At 41.3% G+C, this 10364-nt stretch overlaps 1 pseudogene; it reads right to left on the bottom strand.

Annotated features, from left to right (window-relative positions):
* Positions 1-655: 655 nt before the first annotated feature.
* On the bottom strand, positions 656-9836 carry LOC112266315 (annotated as a pseudogene).
* Positions 9837-10364: the final 528 nt, after the last annotated feature.

The raw sequence follows: 10364 nt of genomic DNA, 5'->3' as shown, positions 1-10364 counted from the left end.
CCAAAACATCTTTCAAGCTGTCAGGCATTCCCTTGGTAGCAAGAGCCTCTTGGTGGATGCTGCAGTGTACCAAAGTAGCGTCGGGAGCAACTGCTTGCACCAGCGTTACCACTCCCCTATGTCTCCCTGTCATGGCTTTCGTGCCATCAGTACAGATACCAACACATCTTGACCACCAAAGTCCATTTGATGTCACAAAGATGTCCAGTACTTTAAAAAGGTATCCTGTTGTCCTGGTTTCCAGTAGTTTGCAGAAGAGGATGTCCTTAATTAGTATATAAGAAGCAGTAATTGTATCAAAACATCTTTTTTTTTTTTTTTTTTTTTTTACACCCCTTTTTCTCCCCAATTTCGTGTTATCCAATTGTTGTAGTAGCTACTATCTTGTCTCATCGCTACAACTCCCGTACGAAGGTTGAAAGTCATGCGTCCTCCGATACACAACCCAACCAGCCGTACTGCTTCTTAACACAGCGTGCATCCAACCCGGAAGCCAGCCGCACCAATGTGTCGGAGGGTACACCGTGCACCTGGCAACCTTGGTTAGCGCACACTGCGCCCGGCCCGCCACAGGAGTCGCTGGTGCGCGATGAGACAAGGACATCCCTACCGACCAAGCCCTCCCTAACCCGGACGACGCTAGGCCAATTGTGCGTCGCCCCACGGACCTCCCGGTCACGACAGAGCCTGGGCGCGAACCCCGGGACTCTGATGGCACAGCTGGCGCTGCAGTACAGCGCCCTTAACCACTGCGCCACCCGGGAGGCATCAAAACATCTCTTGCCATGTCACCGATGCGGTATAGTTTTTTTGGGCCTTTCCTCCAGCCATATCCACGGAAGCAGGACGAATGAAGTCCTCCACAATAGTATGGTGCTTGCCTGTCCTAGCCACTCGGTAGCTCACCGTATAAGACGCTTCTAGCCCCTTCTTATTAATGGTATCTGTTGCTTTAATAGGTGTCTTACTACTCGAAAGTTGTCTTAATTCTTGCTCAAAAAACTCCTGTGGCTTATTTTTCAATTTGGCATGCTTTTTTCTAAATGTCTGCGCAAGAGTGAAGGTTTCAGTTGTGAGCTATAAACACACTTTGGCTGAGGAAAGGCACTATTCCCAATATAAGTAAACCCCAAATCAATGTAGGTCTCATCATATTTGCACCTCTTTGAGGGTCCAACATCCCGGTCTGTTGTTTGGTGCTTTCCCAGGTAAAGGGGCAGTAGCTCTTCGGCTGCATCAGATTCACAACTGTCAGCAAAATTGCAAAATTGACAAGATGCTCACTGATCATTCCATAACGCTCTCTGTTCTCTGCATTGTTCTCTCACAGTGAGAAACAATAAGACTAAAAGTGTTCTATACATTCTTCATTTGATCCAATTCAACGTTGCAAATTATTTTATGAGAAGAATTAAGTGGAGTGACTAATCTCAGCTGGTCTGAGAGAACTGATGAGGCTTCTCTCAAGTGTGTAGCCGTTGGTGTGTTTTTACATTGCCCAATCGGGAGAAGCTCTTGCTACAGTAAGAGCAGAAGAAAGGCCACTCTCCCGTGTATATTCTTTGAAGATCGTTTAGCTCAGCTGATGATTTAAAACTGTGGAAACTGTCATTGCAGTAGTAAGGCTACTCTCCTTTATGTATACCTTGGTGTCTTTTTAAGTGGCCCAGTTGAGAGAAACTCTTTCTACAGTCAGAGCAGGAGTAAGGCTTCTCTCCTGTGTGTATACGTTTATGATTTTTTAGGTTGCACGGTTGAGAGAAACTCGCCCCACAGTCAGAGCAGGAGTAAGGCTTCTCTCCTGTGTGTATACGTTCATGTTGTTTTAAGTTTCCCAGTTGAGAGAACCTCGCCCCACAGTCAGAGCAGAAGTAAGGCTTCTCTCCTGTGTGTGTTCTCTGATGAACTTTAAGCTCAGATGATGTTGTGAAGCATTTTCCACAGTCAGAGCAGGAGTAAGACTTCTCTCCTGTGTGTATACGTTCATGCTGTTTCAGGTGGCTCGATTGAGAGAAACTCTTCCTACAGTCAGAGCAGGAGTAAGGCTTCTCTCCTGTGTGTATACGTGCATGCTGTTTTAGGTGGCTCAGTTGAGAGAAACTCGCCCTACAATCAGAGCAGGAGTATGGCTTCTCTCCTGTGTGTGTTCTCTGATGAACTTTTAGCTCACCTGATGTTGTGAAGCATTTTATACAATTAAAGCAGGAGTAAGGCTTCTCTCCTGTATGTATACGTTCATGTATTTTTAGATCGCCCAGTCGAGAGAAACTCTTTCCACAATCAGAGCAGGAGTAAGGCTTATCTCCTGTATGTATATGCTCATGTGTTTTAAAGTGGCCCCGTCGAGAAAAGCTCTTTCCACAATCAGAGCAGGAGTAAGGCTTCTCGCCTGTGTGTACACGTTCATGTTGTTTTAAGTTTCCCAGTTGAGAGAAACTCGCCCTGCAGTCAGAGCAAAAGTAAGGCTTCTCTCCTGTGTGTGTTCTCTGATGAACTTTTAGTTCAGATGATGTTGTGAAGCATTTTACGCAGTCAGAGCAGGAGTACGGCTTCTTTCCTGTGTGTATACGTTCATGCTGTTTTAGGTGGCTCAGTTGAGAGAACCTCGCCCTACAGTCAGAGCAGGAGTATGGCTTCTCTCCTGTGTGTGTTCTCTGGTGAATTTTTAGCTCACCTGATGTGGTGAAGCATTTTACACAATTAGAACAGGAGTAAGGCTTCTCTCCTGTATGTATACGTTCATGTGTTTTTAGGTCGCCCCGTCGAGAGAAACTCTTTCCACAGTCAGAGCAGAAGTAAGGCTTCTCTCCTGTGTGTACTCTCTGATGAACTGTCATAGCCTTTGATGTTGTGAAATTCTTCCCACAGTCAGTGCAGAAATACAGATTCCCTCCTTTGTGTATTCTTAGGTGTATTTTTAGCTTTGATAGAATTGGGAAAATCTCCTCACAATGTGGGCAGTGGTGAGACCTCTTAGCTCTGTGATCTTCCTGCTGTTGCTCTCTAGATGTAGAGAATGTCTCAACATGGTCTCCTGTGTGAACATCAGAAGAACCAGTCAGTTGGTGTAATATACAGTACCAGTCAAAAGTTGACACACCTACTCATTCAAGGGTTTCTTTATTTTTGCTATTTTCTACAACATCAAAACTATGAAATAACATATATAGAATAATGTAACCGAAAAATTGTTAAAAATTGTTAAAAATTGTTAAACGAATCAAAATATCAAATTGTTGGCTGCTTTTCCTTCACTCTGCAATCCAACTCATCCCAAACCATCTCAATTGGGTTAAGGTCTGGTGATTGTGGAGGCCAGGTCATCTGATGCAGTACTCCATTACTCTCCTTCTTGGTCAAATAGCCCTTACACAGCCTGGGGGTGTGTTGGGTCATTGTCTTGTTGAAAAACAAATGAGTCCCACTAAACCCAAACCAGATGGAATGGCATCTCACTGCAGAATGCTGTGGTAGCCATGCTGGTTACATGTGCCTTGAATTCTAAATAAATCAGACAGTGTCACCAGCAAAGCACAGCCAAAACATCACACCTCCTCCATGCTTCACGGTAGGAAATACACATGCGGAGATCATCCAGTCACCTATTCTGCGTCTCACAAAGACACGCGGTTGGAAGCAAAAATCTGACATTTGGACTCATCAGACCAAAGGACTGGTTTCCACAGGTCTAATGTCCATTGCTCGTGTTTCTTGGCCCAAGTAAGTCTCTTCTTATTGGTGGCTTTAGTAGTGGTTTCTTTGCAGCAATCCGACCATGAAGGCCTGATTCACACAGTGTCCTCTGAGCAGTTGATGTGTCTGTTACTTGAACTCTGAAGCATTTATTTGGGCTGCAATTTGAGGCTGGTAACTCTAACTTATCCCCTGCAGCAGAGGTAACTCTGGGTCTTCCTTTCCTGTGGTGGTCCTCATGAAAGCCAGTTTCATCATAGCGCTTGATGGTTTTTGCGACTGCACTTGAAGAAACAGTCAAAGTTCTTAATATTTTCCGGATTACTTTAAGATCTGAAGCTCAGTCAATGATGGAATGTCATTCCTCTTTGCTTATTTGAGCTGGTCTTGCCATAATATGGACTTGGTCTTTTACCAAACAGGGCTTTCTTCTGTATACCCCCCCTACCTTGTCACAACACAACTGATTGGCTCAAACGCATTAAGGGAAGATATTCCACAAATTAACTTAAGGCACTTCTGTTCATTTAAATGCATTCCGGGTGACTACCTCATGAAGCTGGTTGAGAGAATGCCAAGAGTGCAAAGCTGTCATCAAGGCAAAGGGTGGCTACTTTGAAGAATCTCAGATCTATTTTGGTTTGTTTATCACTTTTTTTTGTTTACTACATGATTCCCTATGTGTTATTTCATAGTTTTGATGTCTTCACTATTATTCTACAATGTAGAAAGAAAGAAAAACCTTTGAATGAGTAGGTGTATCCAAACTTTTGACTGGTAGTGTACATGTCAATCAGATTTATTTGACAAAGCCCTTCAAACATCAGCCGTCGAAAAAGTGCTTTACAGAAATCCAGCCTAAAATCACAAAAGAGCAAGCAGAGCAGATACAGAAGCACAGTGGTTATGAAACACTCAAAGGGGTGACCAGTCCTCTTCTGGCTGTACCGGGTGACATATGTATTCATATCAGTAGGTTGTACAATACAGGGGAATAAAACTATTCTAAAAGTGGGTAAGAGATGAATGCTAAAAAGAGGTGTGTCATCCTCCACTCACTATCACAAGGGTTAGTAACGACACAGACTAATTTCATGGAACTTTAAAACTGGCAGTTTGTCTACTTCACTTCTTCAGTCTACTCTCTGAACACTCCAGATAGCTCAGTGAATAAAACAAATGTTGGCAATACTGGTGTCAAACCATGCAAGTGTCAGTAGCATGAAATATCATCTACCTTCTCACTGAAACAGTTCATCATGAAACAGTTCTACTGCAACTTGTCATACACAGTGGGAAGTTGGAACGAACAACACACTTAGATAGAACCTGCTCTTACCATGAGAAACAGATGTCCCAATCTTCTCCTCCACTTCATCTTTAATGTTGGCATTCAGCTCCAGTATTTGACTGCAGTCTTCCAGCTTCACTGATGTCATCTCTGGATCCTGCAGTGCAAACTGGGCTCCACTGTCACAATCAGGACCCCGTGACTGTAGGTTTGGACTCAGTGTGGAAGGAGAGAGGCAGGCTGCGTCTGTCCTCACTGCTGATATTAACGGCCTCGGGCTTGATCTGAGTCGGCCTGTAGTAACAATGAGAAACAGACAAGTTATTGTCTTGACAGTTCCAGAACTTTCTTTATTCTCCAAAAATATATAATTTCTTCTTGTTCAATTATCTAATTCAGTGCTCGACTCCCTGACCAAGGCCCTTCTCCCCCGATATCTCAGTTTGGCCGGGCGGCCAGATCTATTAAAAAAAAAAAAAAGTTATGTATTGGTGGTTCCAAACTTAAGAATGATGGAGGCCTTTCGATCATATCCTTGGACTAAAATGATTGCACATGATGTTCGGCTTTCACACAAACATCATGTGTAACAAAGCACATATTCAACGGCATCCCTTTTCCTTACATAGGCTGTTCATTTCTGATCTTTGACATTTTATTGGTTTGTAAACGTATCATGGTATACCACGTTAATATTATATGTGAGGGCCTCTTTGTTACTTAGTAGCTACTAGCAAAAGACCCTGTGTTGTGGATCATCTTCAACTCTTTTGGACTGTGCATACTGTAATATTAGTCTCTAGCGTTACTGTTTTAGGTAGAGCTATTCTTTCCTACTTTTCAAAAACGAATAGGATATCATCTTGCCAGATATGCCGTTTGTTGTGATATATCACATATCATCTTGCCAGATATGCCGTTTGTTGTGATATATCACATATCATCTTGCCAGATATGCCGTTTGTTGTGATATATCACATATCATCTTGCCAGATATGCCGTTTGTTGTGATATATCACATATCATCTTGCCAGATATGCCGTTTGTTGTGATATATCACATATCATCTTGCCAGATATGCCGTTTGTTGTGATATATCACATATCATCTTGCCAGATATGCCGTTTGTTGTGATATATCACATATCATCTTGCCAGATATGCCCTTTGTTGTGATATATCACATATCATCTTGCCAGATATGCCCTTTGTTGTGATATTTCACATATCTTGCCAGATATGCCTTTTGTTGTGATATATCACATATCATCTTGCCAGATATGCCTTTTGTTGTGATATTTCACATATCATCTTGCCAGATATGCCTTTTGTTTTGCTCGTGAGGAGTAATGGCCGAGAGAAGGCAGGAGACACTTTGTTTTGTTTAGCGTCGTTAGGTTAGACTGCTCCCTTTAATGGATCAGTCGTCCACCAGGCTACGATTAGGGGGAGGTGGGAGGGGAAGAGTTGGATGTCTCGGTTAGGGAGACAGTGGAATGGGGGTTCAGTGTTCTACTGTTAGGATAGATTTATGGTTTGTTTGTTCCAACAGATCTTTACACATTTTTCTCACTACAAAATATTAATATGGTCCTTCTGGTTACTAAACATATTTTAGATATGTCTTTATGCTATAGCTTATTCCACGTTCACATCTTTGGTTAAATGACTTCAAATGCAAAACTGAAATGTACTTCGTAGAATGTCAGTGGAGTTTGTAAACGATCTAAGCTTAAAACAGGTTATTACTGGGCTTAAACAACTTCATCGATTGTGTTCCTACAAAAATCTCACTTGTTGAAGGACGAGTATGCAGGAGATGGTTTCCTGTTTCTCCTCTCATTCTCATGGTGTTATCGTTTTAATTCACAAATGTGTTCCGTTTCAAGTGGATAATATTATAACTGATACATCTGGTAAATATATTTTGACACAGGAAACTTTTTTGAATGAGCAAATTAATCTAGTTAATGTTTATGGTCCTGATGATGATGATAATCCCAAATTAAGCCCCACAAATTTGACCCCAATACCCCAGAAATGTGTGTTAAATGTAACACGCATTTAGTGGGAATGTGCTGAGATAAACGTTTGAGCTCAGTACTGTGCTATATCTCTGAGATGACCTCTACCACAATACCACTAATCCCTAAACTATATCTTCTAAATCTTTACCCAGAGAATATCTCTTTACATAGGAGAGAAAAGAAAATGGTTGACCTCTGTCTATTACAAGCTAGACGTTCAATTGCTCTCGACTGGATGCATGTCAGTTCCCCTCACTTGGTCATTGGTTAAAATAATTAACGTCAAGTCTGGCTCTTGGTGAATATACTTATATAGTGAAAAAGAAGAGTTTTGTAATATTTGAGATCAGTTTTGTGAGTTTTTACAAACCAGTGATATTGTAGAGGCATTGGAACTGTAAATACTCTATTTTTATTGGCTGTAGTTCTGAGAGGTATCTGCATTATCTGCATATTACACTTTTTATTTGGAAATGTTTTGGTACCCTTCCCCAGATCTGTGCCTCGACATAATCCTTTCATGGAGCTCTACGGACAATTCTTTCGTCCTCATGGCTTGGTTTTTGCTCTGACATGCACTGTCAAATGTGGGACCTTGTATACAGGTGTGTTCCATTCTAAATCTTGTCCGATCAATGTAATTCACCACAGGTGGAATCTCAATCAAGTTGTAGAAACATGAGCTCAATGTTGAGTCTCATAGCAAAGGGTCTGAATACTTATGTAAATAAAGGTATTTTTGTTATGAATTTTTAATACATGTACAAACACTTCTATAAACCTGTGTTTCCTTTGAGGTACATTGATGACCTTTTTAAATCCATTTTAGAATAAGGCTGTAACGTAACAAAATGTGGAAATAGTCAAGGGGTCTGAATACTTTCCGAATGCACTGTATGTATTCATAGAAGAAAGCTGTGCAAAACAAAAGTGGAATAAAACTATTCTAAAAGTGGGTAAGATGGGGCATGTCATCCACTCACTATCACAAGGGTTAGTAACTACACACACATTTCATAGAACTTTAAAACCCTACTTCACTAAATAATTGATCACTCCCAGTGAATAAAACAAATGCTGGCAATACTGGTGTCAAACCATGCAAGTGTCAGTAGCATGAAATAAGATCTACCTTCTCATTGAAACAGTTCATCATGAAACAGTTCTACAGTATCTTTTCATGCACAGTGGGAAGTTGGAACAAACAACAAACTTAGATATGTAACAGTATAACTTTAGTCCCTCGCCCCGACCCGGGCTCGAACCAGGGACCCTCTGCACACATCAACAACAGTCACCCACGCATCGTTACCCATCACTCCACAAAAGCCGCAGAGCCCTTGCAGAGCAAGGGGAACCACTACTTCAAGGTCTCAGAGCAAGTGACGTCACCGATTGAAACGCTATTAGCGCGCACCACCGCTAACTAGCTAGTCATTTCACATTGGTTACACATAGAACCTGCTCTTACCATGACTAACAGATGTCCCAATCGTCTCCTCCTCTTCTTCATCTTTAATGTTGACATTCAGCTCCAGTGTTTGACTGCAGTCTTCCAGCTTCACTGATGCCATCTCTGGATCCTGCAGAGCAAACTGGGATCCACTGTCACAATCAGGACTGGGTGACTGTAGATTTAAACTCAGTGTAGAAGGAGAGAGGCAGGCTGGGTTTGTCCTCACTGTTGATGTTACCGGCCTCAGACTTAATCTGAGTCGGCCTGTAGTAATAAAGACAAACGGACCCAAAAGTTATTGTCTTGGCAGTTCTGGCACTTAATTTATTCTCAAAAAATATTGTTTATATTTAGGTGCAGCAGCTCCACAATACTGTTGAGCTAATATTCTATAAGAGGAACATGAGCTCAAACAGAAATTTGAGGTGCTGGCACTGATCCGATTTCGATAGATCTGATTCCCATTAGACAATGTATACACTTTAAAATCAGGCTACACAACTTAAATGTACTTAATGTATAGTAGATGTCCTGAATTCACAAATGCATAAATGACTCAAAAACCATTTAGTACAAGGTTACCGTTTGTTTTAGGCAGCACTATGTACTATTTTCCTGAATAACTTTGACTTCACTGTATTATTTAAATCAAAACAAATAGTATTAACCTTTCACACCATAGTAACATTTATAGATAAAGATAGAAACAACTGAATGTGTCTGAATATTACTACACATGTAGAAAACTGATGATCATTACATTCAGCTTCAAAACAGTGGTGGAACCGTGAAATTGTCTCTCTGCCTGGACTTGACATGTTTTGTCATTGTATTCACAGTAATGTCCCTGTATTGATGTGTAATAATGTTATTATTGTTGCAATAAAAAATATAAAAAAGTCCGTTGACGCAAACCGAGTGGCGCCGCCATTTTACCAGCTCGTGAATTTTACATTAAAAAAACAACTTGCAACACGAATTCAGAAATCTCAGAAGTAAATAGATTATTTATGAAATGACCTTGAGAAAATTATGTACATCCACTCAGACAAACCCTAAAGGCTCTAAATATGTAACTTAGTTATCATGTGCTTCACTCGGTTTGACACAAAAATTACACATTAAACCTTTACCAAACGTGATAACACCTTAACGGATTTATTACCTAAAATGTTATGACATATTCTTTTGATATCAGAACGTTTAAACGTGCTATTACATACCTGTAGTAATAGATAGAAAAGGACACTTAGCTTATCTTCTTGACTGCATCGTTCTGGTGCTTTCTTTATACTGAATAATGGTGGGCGCCTGCCTGGAACTTCCTGTTCCCCCGCTAACACCGTCCGTGCATTCCGGGATTCTTGGGATTGCCAACTCCTCAGTAAGGAAAGTAGCTATTGGCTGTCCTAAAAGTCGCTGGAAGAACCTAAATGACGTTATCGCCCAATTTGCATAATTGACAATGTGCATGTAATTGTGATGGACGCTGTAGGAGAGAGGAATAACTTTGTGGGAAAGACAAAAGTGAGTAAAAAACACCCTAAATATGTTTAGAACTACAAATGAGCAAGCTGCAGAGAGTGGCACACACAGCGAATAAGAACCAGATATTTGAGGCCATACTCCTTCTTCAGCACTTTATGGACCCCATTGTTAATCCCCGTCATAACAGAGGCATTGTCAGTCCCTATCCTTCTCTTTTTTAAGACAACACTTCTCGAGGAAAGCCACAACAGTACGGGCTATAGATTTGGCGTCTCCTCCCTCCAACTCAACAAGCCCCAGAAATGGTGATACAATTGTCTGCTTGGTGTCACTAAAGTACCTTATCACAACCCCCAGGTACTTAGAAACACTTACATCTGTGGACTCATCGAGGAGGAGGCTGAAACGCT

Source organism: Oncorhynchus tshawytscha, unplaced genomic scaffold (genome assembly GCF_018296145.1).
Source record: "Oncorhynchus tshawytscha isolate Ot180627B unplaced genomic scaffold, Otsh_v2.0 Un_contig_2903_pilon_pilon, whole genome shotgun sequence".
NCBI lineage: Eukaryota > Metazoa > Chordata > Actinopteri > Salmoniformes > Salmonidae > Oncorhynchus > Oncorhynchus tshawytscha.
Note: the sequence above shows the minus strand (reverse complement) of the source record. Positions and strands in the feature narration are given on the sequence as shown.